Raw genomic sequence first — 11,518 nt, forward strand, 5'->3', positions numbered from 1 at the left:
TCTTAATTCGAGTAGTAAACTCACTTGAACTTGTTTTCGTGTCATGATTCTACTTCAAGAACTTTCAAGCCATCCAAGATCCTTTGAAGCTCTAGATCATTTCTTGTCATTTCCAGTAGGTTAACCTACTATACTTGAGGTAGTAATGATGATCATAACATCATTCGATTTATATATATATATATATATATATATATATATATATATATATATATATATATATATATATATATATATATATTCGAAGATTTAAACTTGTAATCACTATAACATAGTTTAGTTAATTCTAAACTTGTTCGCAAACAAAGTTAATCCTTCTAACTTGACTTTTAAAATCAGCTAAACACATGTTCTATATCTATATGATATGCTAACTTAATGATTTAAAACCTGGAAACACGAAGAACACCGTAAAACCGGACATACGCCGTCATAGTAAAACCGGAGGCTGTTTTGGGTTAGATAATTAAAAACTATGATAAACTTTGATTTAAAATTTGTTCTTCTGGGAAAATAATTTTTCTTTCGAACATGAAAGTATATCCAAAAATCATGGTTAAACTCAAAGTGGAAATATGTTTTTCAAAATGATCATCAAGACGTCATTTTTTTGACTGAAATGACTACCTCTACAAAAATGACTTGTAAAGTGTATTTCTGAATATAAACCTATACTTTTTCTGTTAGTTTCATAAAATACTGTTCAATATGAAACCATAGAAGGTTGATTCACTCAAAACAGATTTAAAACGAAGAAGTTATGGGTAAAACAAAATTTGGTTAAAAATGGTTAATTTGACTACGGGATGAATTGAAAAAAATCTATACTAACCATATCCTAACTAACTTATATTGTATTATACATATATTCTAACATATATTATGTAATCTTGATAGACCATAGACACGTATACTATGTTTTGACATATCATATCGACGTCATCTATATATATTATTTGGAACAACCATAGACACTCTATATGCGGTAATGTTCGAGTTAGCTATACAGGGTTGAGGTTGATTCCAAAATAATATATATACTTTGAGTTGTGATCGAGTCTGAGACTTTCATATAATGGGTCGTGGATTGATTCGAGATAATAGATAATGATTTACTTCTGTACTACGAAAGTTGGACTGTTAACTTAAGAAACTTAAATCGTTAAAACATAATAAAACATATTGTGAATATATTTCGATCATACTTTGATATATATGTATATATTTGTTATAGGTTCGTGAATTGACCTGTGGCTAAGTCTTATTTCCGACGAAGAAAAAATCTGTGAAAGTGAGTTATAGTCCCACTTTTAAAATCTAATATTTTTGGGATGAGAATACATGCAGTTTTATAAATGTTTTACAAAATAGATACAAGTACTTGAAACTATATTCTATGATTGAATCATTATACTGGATATCACCCTTTTAGCTTGGTAGCCTAAGAATTTGGGAACAGACCCCCAAATTGACGCGAATCCTGAAGATAGATCTATGGGCATAACGAACCCCATCCATGTTATGGATGCTTTAGTACTTCGATTTTATATACAGATGAGTGTACCTGTATATTGGGGATATTCTAGATGCATTTGTTAATGTCGGTTACCAGGTGTTCATCATATGAATAATTTTATGCAGATTGCATGTTGTTTATGAGAAATGGAAATATGAAATCTTGTGGTCTATTATTACGATTTGATAAATATATAGGTTAAACCTATAACTCACCAACATTTTTGTTGACGTTTTAAGCATGTTTATTCTCAGGTGATTATTAAGAGCTTCCGCTGTTGCATGCTAAATAAAGACAAGATTGGAGTCTGCATGCTTGTATAATATTGTTTGAAAACTGCATTCGAAGACTTAAGTTGATGTGTAATATTATTGTAAACCATTATGTAATGGTCTTTTGATAACACTATATTTCAGATTATCATTATTTGATAATCGTCGTAATGTTTTTTAAAACCTTTAATGATAAAATAAAGGTTATGGTTGTTTTAAAAATCGAATGCAGTCTTTGAAAAACGTCTCATATAGAGGTCAAAACCTCGCAATGAAATCAATTAATATGTAACGTTTATAATCATTATGAACGGGACATTTCATTGCACACATTTACTATTTCTATAAATCCAATATACGATGAACGTAGGAGGTCATTGATTACATTTGCATAGACATTCTCTCCAAGTGAAATGTTTTTGTTCCTCTGATATAATTAGTCCCGAGGATCGCTTAAACGATATGAGTTTTCGGACATATATCAGTGTGTAAGTAACTAGAAGAGGGGGAGGGTGAATAGTTACTTAATGGTTTCTTAAAATTTTTTCAATAGATTTGAGGATCAAAGCATAAGTTTTAAGCGCGGAAGCATTTGTTTTTGTTAATTGAAATAATGTAGAGAATGCAAAGAACACAAACAGAAGGATTTATATTTGATGGGAAAGATGTTAACTAATTCTACTTAATCCACTCCTTGACACATCATGTCAAGAATTAGCTTCACTAAACTTTTCTCCAAACCCGGTAGAGATCCTATTACAACCCTTGTTCTTCAATATGTCACTGATATCGGCTAAAAAGTTACATTTTCACCCCGGTATTAAGGCCCAAAAACAAGAAAGATTTGAACTTTATCGGCAAAATACCCACTTCGTCGGTCAGAATTGAAGAACAAGTAATTACGAAGACGATGCAAAAAGAATCAAGGGAATCGGAGCTAAAACGGAGATTCTAGAGCGAAAACGGTGAAAGACAAGAAATCAAGTTACGATCCAGGGAATCAGCAGACCAAACGGCTTGCCAAACGGCCTGCCAATGTGAAAAACGGCCTGCCAAACGGCCAGATTAAACGACCTCAGCAAACGGGCTGCCTCAGCAAACGGGCTGGCCAAACGGCCAGCCAGCCGTTTGCAGGCAAAAATCAAGCTTATTTAAAGGGCACTTGTCATTCATTTTCAACACACACACTTCCATTCACTTCTTTCTCTCTCTTGTACAATATTAGTCATACTTTCAAGGTCTTCGAATCCGTGCGGGAAACCTAATACCCGGAAAAGAACGCCGAAGATTGTATTAGGAGCGGTCTGGAGTCTTGAAGCTGTCACTTTTGTATTCAGAACTCGTTTAATCTACTGGTAATTCTATCCCTTGTCTTTTTATAATGTCTTCCATTATTATGCTTTGCGATATTGTTGCCATGATTAGCGAGTAGTTATCTTTAGTGTGTGTTATGATGTAATCAGTTATAATGCCGAAATTATATTATGGCTTGTGTATGTTTTCAAAATGATTTTCGATTATGCTTTGAACTCAATCGCTTTTCCAACTAATAGAACGTAGTTATTGGCTCTGTTATTGGGAAGTCTCGAACCCCGATTCAGAGTACACTATCTGTGTCACCCCTTGGTAAGAGAAGTCTGTCAGATATAACATGAGTTTGACTGAGGCACACTGGTTGTAGTAAGTCCACCGAGCCTTGGATTCCGACTGAGGACTCTTTCGTACTGAAATATCTGACTAGACCCCTAGTACATTATCGGTCATAGACCATGCTAGTGTAGTCACCAAGCATATAAACTTCGTACGTGCACGATGAAGCACAACGGTTGTTGTAAGCTGTACCTCTGTTAAGTAAGGCCATGGAACACGGTTAGTGTTGACTAGTACACTTCACCATAACTCGGTCTCAAGCATTGCACCCCGCTTAAGGGATTCTTAGTTAATTAAGGAAATGTTTGTTCAAACACATAAAGGATTGGACCGTTAGGATAACCGAACATTTCTTGGAAGTCAGCTTGAATTGGCCATGGTGTTCTTTATGGTTAAACTCTTTTAAGGGCCTAACTATCTTCTAAACTAATTAGTAACGAAAGCATTGCGACCCATCACATCTCTCGGATGTGGAAAACCATGTATTCTATTATACTTAAGAAAGTTTAAACAATTTCGGAATATTAATACATCACCCAACCGAGTTGCTCATTTGGATGAGCCGTCTGAATGTGTATGCCTGTAGTCAGACTGCACGGGCGTCGGGGGTAAGGGACGTTGTTGTCTATTCAGAATCTTCAAGCCTAGCGCATTACCCAGTGACATGTCTTATGACAAGGGCGTTTAGGATAAGTGTAGTAAATACAAAGTCACTGCCTATCCATGAGCCAGCATTCCATAATACCGGCAAAGTAACTGATGAAATCATAGCATGCACTTGTTTTAGCCTTATCTAAATTACAAATTTTATCGTATTTACTTTACTTTACTTTAATCTAGAAAACCCAAAATTAGGTAATCACCAACTACCCCTGCACTTTATAATTATCTTAAGTTTTAGATATAGGTTCGATTCTACTGACGTCTCAAAAATACGACTCTAGGTCATACTTCCCTTACTCATAATAAGGAGTAGTACGATTTAGGCCCCGCTAAATATAAATTTAAAACAAGTGCCCCCCCTCTTGGTGGCCGGCTCTGACGCGTCACGACCTGATGACATCGCGCCAAATAAAACCATCCGTTTCGGTCATATCAAGAGGGAGACAAGTTTTTGGCGCCGCTGCCGGGGAACTGGTATCAGACAATACTGCTCTCTATCAAACTCATTCGCTTATTTTTAAATTTTTTTTTTTGAGATTTCATCTCGAGAAACTTTTTGCCGGTAGACTTTTTCAAGGCCTTTGTCGTGATACTTGAGAAGTTTGTAGCATCGGGTTTACGAAAGGAATCTCATTTTCTGGATTTTTGATTGATAGTAAAGATGATGTGGATGAGGTAAAAGAATTGGTAGTGTGAGCGGGTTGTTTTTGCCAAATGGCTAGCTCTTTTGATTATAACCGAATTACATTTCGCAACTTGGAAATGCAGATCTAAAGCAAGTTCTGATTTCGAGCACAGACATCGGCACTCTCAACGGAAAATAGCGAAGCATTAAAGATGAATGCTGGTCTTATTTGGGTGCCTCACCATAATCAATTTAGGTCGATAATGCCTAGTCATGCAATGCTATTTTAGAGATTTGGTTCATCCTAACAAGATTTCCACCTTACTTAAGCCTTATTTTTATTTACAAACGTTTCAGGTTTTCAAAAATACTTTTTCGAAAAGGCTTTCTTTTGTTAAAAATTTGAAATTTGGCTTAAAAACTTGGAATCTTTGTAATGGGTTATTTAAATATAGCATACAAAGGATTATACCATCATCCCACACTTAAACAAACATTGTCCTTAATGTTCCTAGTGTATCTCACACTTAGGAGTTTTAGTTGAAGATTTGGGATTATTCGTTTAGTGTTTCAATTGGGTGTTATCCCACACTTAGTGATAAGCTAGGATGTAGCATAGTTTGAATCTTGAGCTAGTAGCGAAAAAAAAAGAAATACCCCTAGCAGATGCGGCTGGCTTCCAATCCTTGCGTCTTTTATCGGCTCACTTGTCATCCTTTATTCTTCTACTCTACTTTATTGCACGGGTTGCCTTCCAAGAAGCGCTTTTGTTTAAGGTCGTTGGCTCGACCGTAGTGATACTCTCAAAAGCAAACATTCCTCGCTGATGGTTGTAATCTTGGTCTTCTCAAGGGAATGTGAGTCTTGGCGGGTAAATCCTGAGAAAGTGTCGGACCAATAGTGGTAGAAGATCTGGTACTTCTCTTGAAGATCTTCTGAATGATAAGTAGTCCACAGTTTCAGCTCTTGATAAGTCTTGAAGTCCGATGAGAATATGATCCACGGCTCTGCTGGTTGACCCATGAATGTCAATCATAGAGGCAGTGCTGGTGGTGATTGTTTCTCTGATGGGATTTTCATTTCGGAGGTCTTCAAACAATGTTAGAAACTGTATCTTTAGAATCTCGAAGTCTTCGGAATGGTGATCTCCATAGTAAGAGTCTGTAGCTTTGTATAGATTTGTTAGAAGACGAAGCTGAAAAGAAGTGAACGGCAATCCTGATCCGAGCATTAATGTCACCGCCTTTGAGTATATCTCCCGACATCTAGCTTTAAATGTGAAACTAGGATCTGTGGATTCGTGGAAAATACGTGATATTTGCTTCGTAACATAGGTGGCAATGTTGACTCGATCTGGTTCAAGATGAGAGAACGGATTGTTTCGCCTTTCTTCCTCCGTAACAGCGTCTCGTAACTCTTTGATAATCAGATCAGCATGGTGATCAATTGTTACGTAAATCACTAGTCTCTCTGGTGTGCTTTCGAAATTATCTCTTTCCAAGAGAGTGAAAAAGCTGTGAATGTCCTCGATCATTTGCAAATCAGAGTGATAAGTCGGGCGTCCGGTGGAAAGATCCATATGCTTTCGGATGAGAGTCAGTAGTGCTCGTTGATTTTGTGAGAACGGAAGTGCAGATCCTGCTAAGGCATTGTAGACCTTAGAGTAAATGATCTTCTGATCTCGACAGAATCTTGTCTCAAGAATAGTGCGAACCACTGAATTGTGCTCTCGTTACCTTTCTTCTTAGTAGATATGATCGTGAAGAGAATTGATAAAGTCTTGAATGCGTTCTTCTAGGATTTCAACATCATTGTCTTCTCTTCGGAGATAGAGGTTGTGTTCTTCTCGGATAGCCATAATTCGTTCTGTTAAGTATAGCAAAAAATCAATGGTTGATTTTCGGATGGCTTTGAGAATATCTTCAAATTAATCGGTATCATTGATGAAAGTTATCATGTCTACGTGTGTAGATATAACCGGAATCCGATCTGAAGAAGAGTCCAGCTCCCTTTGATCTGGTTCGGTTGGAGAGTGTGAGTTATTCAGAATGTCTTCATGTTGCTCTACCTCGTCATCATCAGTGTATTGTTCTTCTTAGGATGCGCCTAATGAACGGGTTTCTTCGGTATTCTGATTCACCAGTTTGATACTTACAGGATCAATTTCTATATCCTTGACCTCAGCCTTGTCGGTCTTCTTCTTGATGCGAATGATTAAACTGTGATCGGTCGTCTCAAGCCTCATTATTTCTTCATGGCGATCAATGCTTGGAGAGGGTATTGTCGCAGTTTCTTTTACGTCTTCCATTTCCTCTTCCTCTTCAGATTCCTCCACTTCCTCTATTTCTTCGCTAGGATCCTCTTCTTCCATTTCTGGGTCGTCTACAGACTGTGATTTAACACTCATCTCGATATCATCGGCTGGTGGTGAAGACTCGTCATCGGAAGTGATCTATCTGGTGGAAATTGCAAACATCTCTGCCTGTCCAGAAAGATCGGTTGGTTGGTCAATTTTGAAGGTAATGCTCTCCCCATGTGATCGTAAGATCAAGATTTGATTATACACATCAATGACAGTCCTAGCCGTATTCATGAAAGGTCTTCCTAACACTATTGGTATGTGTAGGTCTTCATTGATATCCATTACTACGAAATCTGTAGGATACAAGAATTTGTCGCCATTCAACAAGACGTTCTCAACTATGCCCTTAGGATATCAAATTGTGTGATCAGCAAGTTGGATTGTCATTTTGGTTGGTGACAAGTCTCCTAACTCTAATCTATTGTAGAGAGAGTATGAGATTTGGTTGATACTTTCTCCTAAATCTGCTAGCGCATGAATGGTTCCTGATTGGTAGATTGAACACGGAAAATGAATCGGCCCGTATCTCCTAGCTTCGGTGGTAGAGAGTTCCTAAGTAATGCAGAGCATTCTTCACTCAGTGGAATTTTGTTAGAGTCTGGTATACTCTCCTTTGTAGAGAGAAGCCTTCGGATGTATCTCTTCTGGTTGGGGACTTTGGACATAGTGTCCAGGAATCTTCCATCAAGTTAGAAGGAATCAAGCTTGGATGGTTCTTCTTGTAGCCTTCCAGGATAGGGTACACGAACTGGAGTTTCCGGTGTCAGCTTCTGAGTATATGTTGATTTGTTCTTAAGCCTGGCTGACCTTCTCCGAGGTTCTTCCTCTAGGATTACGGAATCCATTTGTTTTGCTTCTTCTATGTGGGGATTTTGGATAGTATTACTTGGCAATCTTCCATGCGATCGGGTTTCAAGGGGTTGTGATAACTGTCCGAGCTGCATCTCCAGGCTTTTGAGTAGAGCCAATTGGTTTCTCATTAGTATCTCTGTCTGATCTTTCCTGGCTGCAGTTCTCTGATTTAGCTGTTGTTGTCCTTGAATGAACTGAGTCAACTGATCATCAGCTCCGAGAGTGGGGTTAGTTGCTTTCGTAATCTGGGTGGTAGGGAAATTTTCCTCAACTGGGGTACCAGTGAGTGGAAATGGTTGATCGTAGGTCAATTGAGATTGTTGGGCTGGGTAAGGTGGATAGCGATAGCGAAAAAGTTGATTACTTCGCTGAAATTGATTAACCCTAGGTTGTTAATTGAATTCGGGATTTGGTGGACGAGCTGGGTATTGAACGTAACAGACTGAACCGTCAGGGTTTTCATACTCAACTTGATATTCTTTAGTGGGTTGCGAGTTGGTACAATTTACACAAGCCTGAGCTTGGTTGACCTGCTGCGGCTGCGTCTTCAATTCTCCGAGTTGTTTAGCAAGAGATTCCATCTTATCTGTGAGGGATTTGATGGCCTCTGTTTGATTATTGAGTGCAGAGAGGTGGGCAGATTATGAAGTTGTTTCACCACTATTCCAGTCATGATGATGCATTGTCATGTTCTCGAGCAACTCCCATGCTTCTTCTGCGGTTTGGTTCATCAGATTCCCTTGAGCTTGTGACGACCCAGAAATTTCCGACCAAATTTAAACTTAATCTTTATTTGATGTCGACAAGATAAGCAAAGTCTGTTAAGTGGAGTCTCAAAATTTTTAAACTGTTTCAAATACCCTTCGACTGTTCTTGACGATTCACGAACAACTATTTGTAAATAGATACATATACATTTAAATATATAAATATATATATTAAGTTGAAATATAATTTGAAATAATATATGAATTAATTGTAAGAACTAATTTGTAAAATAATAAACGATATAATAAAGTTGTTATATATATATATATATATATATATATATATATATATATATATATATATAAAGTATATTAAATATAATAATTAAACAATTGTAATACTAGTTTATGGGTTCGATCATTATTAAACAGGTTTAAATGCAAGTTAATAAGAATTTAAAATTATGGGATTTTCAAAGGACTTTTGTCCGCCACTGATTATCAACGGAGCCTGAATTTCAGTCCGTATTTATATATTTATATATATATATATATATATATATATATATATATATATATATATATATATATATATATATATATATATATATATATATATATATATATATATATTGTATCCAATCAAACCATCTTTATCAATCACACACTACATCCCACTTGCTCGACTTTTTCTGTTATTTTCCACTTCAATTAACTTCTCAATATACATAAATGCATATACATTTAACATATAGGTTACAGATATAAACAACACTTCTTTCTTGTTCTTTGTGTAAACTAAAGCCATCAGACACTTACATCACCACCATCGAACAAGATAAACTTTGGAACACCATCACTACTCAAACTACCATCGTAAGCCTTCACCTTTAACTGCTGAAGAAGAACATAATCTTGAATTGGCTAATCAAAGACTCATCAACATTTTAACAAAATCATCTAGTGCAACTTAACTATAGTTATTGATGCAGAAGACAATTCAATCCAAATGGGTATAGATCACTTTATTCATACTACTGTTATACTTCTATATTTTTTGTGATCAATAAACCCTCATCTGATCAACCCACCCTCGTTAACTACTGTTCCGTTCACCACAAAAACCATCGAATATTACGTACCATCATCATCAAATATCACATTTAAACTTGCTACAAGTCTTGTGGTCTTTCTGTAGGCTGATATTCGAACAACTTCTGCAACTGCAACCCTTGGCCTCCACCATCTTTCACCACCCTAGATGTCACCGGACCACCACCATGGCTCCATCATGATCAAACCATCACCACAATCTTCTAAACACCAACCACCACCTTCATCGACACCCTCACCCATCGAAACCCATTTTTTTTCTTTCAATCCAAAATCAAACCATGGAATCTATATTATTGCTATTGTTATACACTTACTACTCCTGTCTACCCGTTTATATTCGAGTGAAACCTATAATCACCCTTCTCTCTCCCATCTTCTCTCTTTCACTCTTTACATATGTTTCAGTTTTTTGTTGTCTGTTGCAGACAAACCCCACGAACCACTCTTTTTGTTTCCTTCCTTCTCTTCTTTTCATTGTAACTGTTACTGCTACAGCCCATTGTTGTTTCTGTTTCTTTTTCGACAACACAACCAAACCATTATCTGGTTACTCGTTAATTCCTGCTTCCTACTTCAATTCTATTCTTCGAATTTGTTGCTACCACATTTAAGTGCTTTTGTATTTTAAAACTGAACCATAAAACAAGATTGTCTGCTAGTGATTTCTTTTTGCTTCCATGGCCGACAAGCCATCAACGAATAAACCCCACCATCGTTTCCTATTATGGCTGCTAAGTTTAAATCCATGAAATAATTACATCATTGGGCTGACTTGTATTAAATAAGGACTTGTTAATTCTCTACGGGCTACTAGCAGATCCAAATAATCATAATCTCGGGCTTAGTTAATTTATCAACTTGGGCCAAATTTCTTTGATCCACTTTAGTAGCCTTGATGACCCGTTAAGATTAGTAGCAGGCTGGAGCCCTCTTCTGTCGAGTATTCTTCCTGATACAGCAGCTAAGCCACCTAGCGAATGATTGTAACATTTTATATTGTTACGTACATAGTGATACGTTAAAGAAGATAATTAGATGAGATAAGCTGTGATGATGGATGATAATAGTGTATGATTTGATAATGATATTGATGATTAGTATTATTGATTAAGATTATGATATAGATGGTGATGATATTAGTTGATAACGATGATGATTATGATAATCAAAATGATGGTGATACGATTATAATAATGATGATGTTCGGTTATAAGGATGATGATGATAAAGAGGTTAAATGGATATTTAAGAAGACAATACAGTAATTGTTTAAATGGAATTAATCCGATAAATATAAAAGAAAAACATAACAGCTTGATGGTTAAGGGTGTTACGGGTTAGCGGGAGGTCGCAGGTTCGAGCCCGGGCCGGGGCGTTTATGTTTTTAAAGCTTGTTTCATCAAGGTAGCACTTTTATTATTTTTATTGTTATTATTATTATCATTATCATTATCATTATCATTATTATTAATATTATTATCATTATTATTAATATTATTATCATTATTATTAATTAAAATTGTCATTTTATTAAGATTAACATTATTAGTAAAATTATTATTTTTATTATTATTATTATCATAATTAGTATTATTATTACTCAGTATTAATATTAGGTATTATTATCAATATTATTGATTTTATTATAAAAATAAAATAACTTATTATTATTATTATTATTATTATTATTATTATTATTATTATTATTATTATTATTAGTATTAATATTATCATTATCAAGATTTTTATATATTA

The sequence above is a fragment of the Rutidosis leptorrhynchoides genome, chromosome 5, assembly GCF_046630445.1.
Source record: "Rutidosis leptorrhynchoides isolate AG116_Rl617_1_P2 chromosome 5, CSIRO_AGI_Rlap_v1, whole genome shotgun sequence".
In the NCBI taxonomy this organism is placed as follows: Eukaryota; Viridiplantae; Streptophyta; class Magnoliopsida; order Asterales; family Asteraceae; genus Rutidosis; species Rutidosis leptorrhynchoides.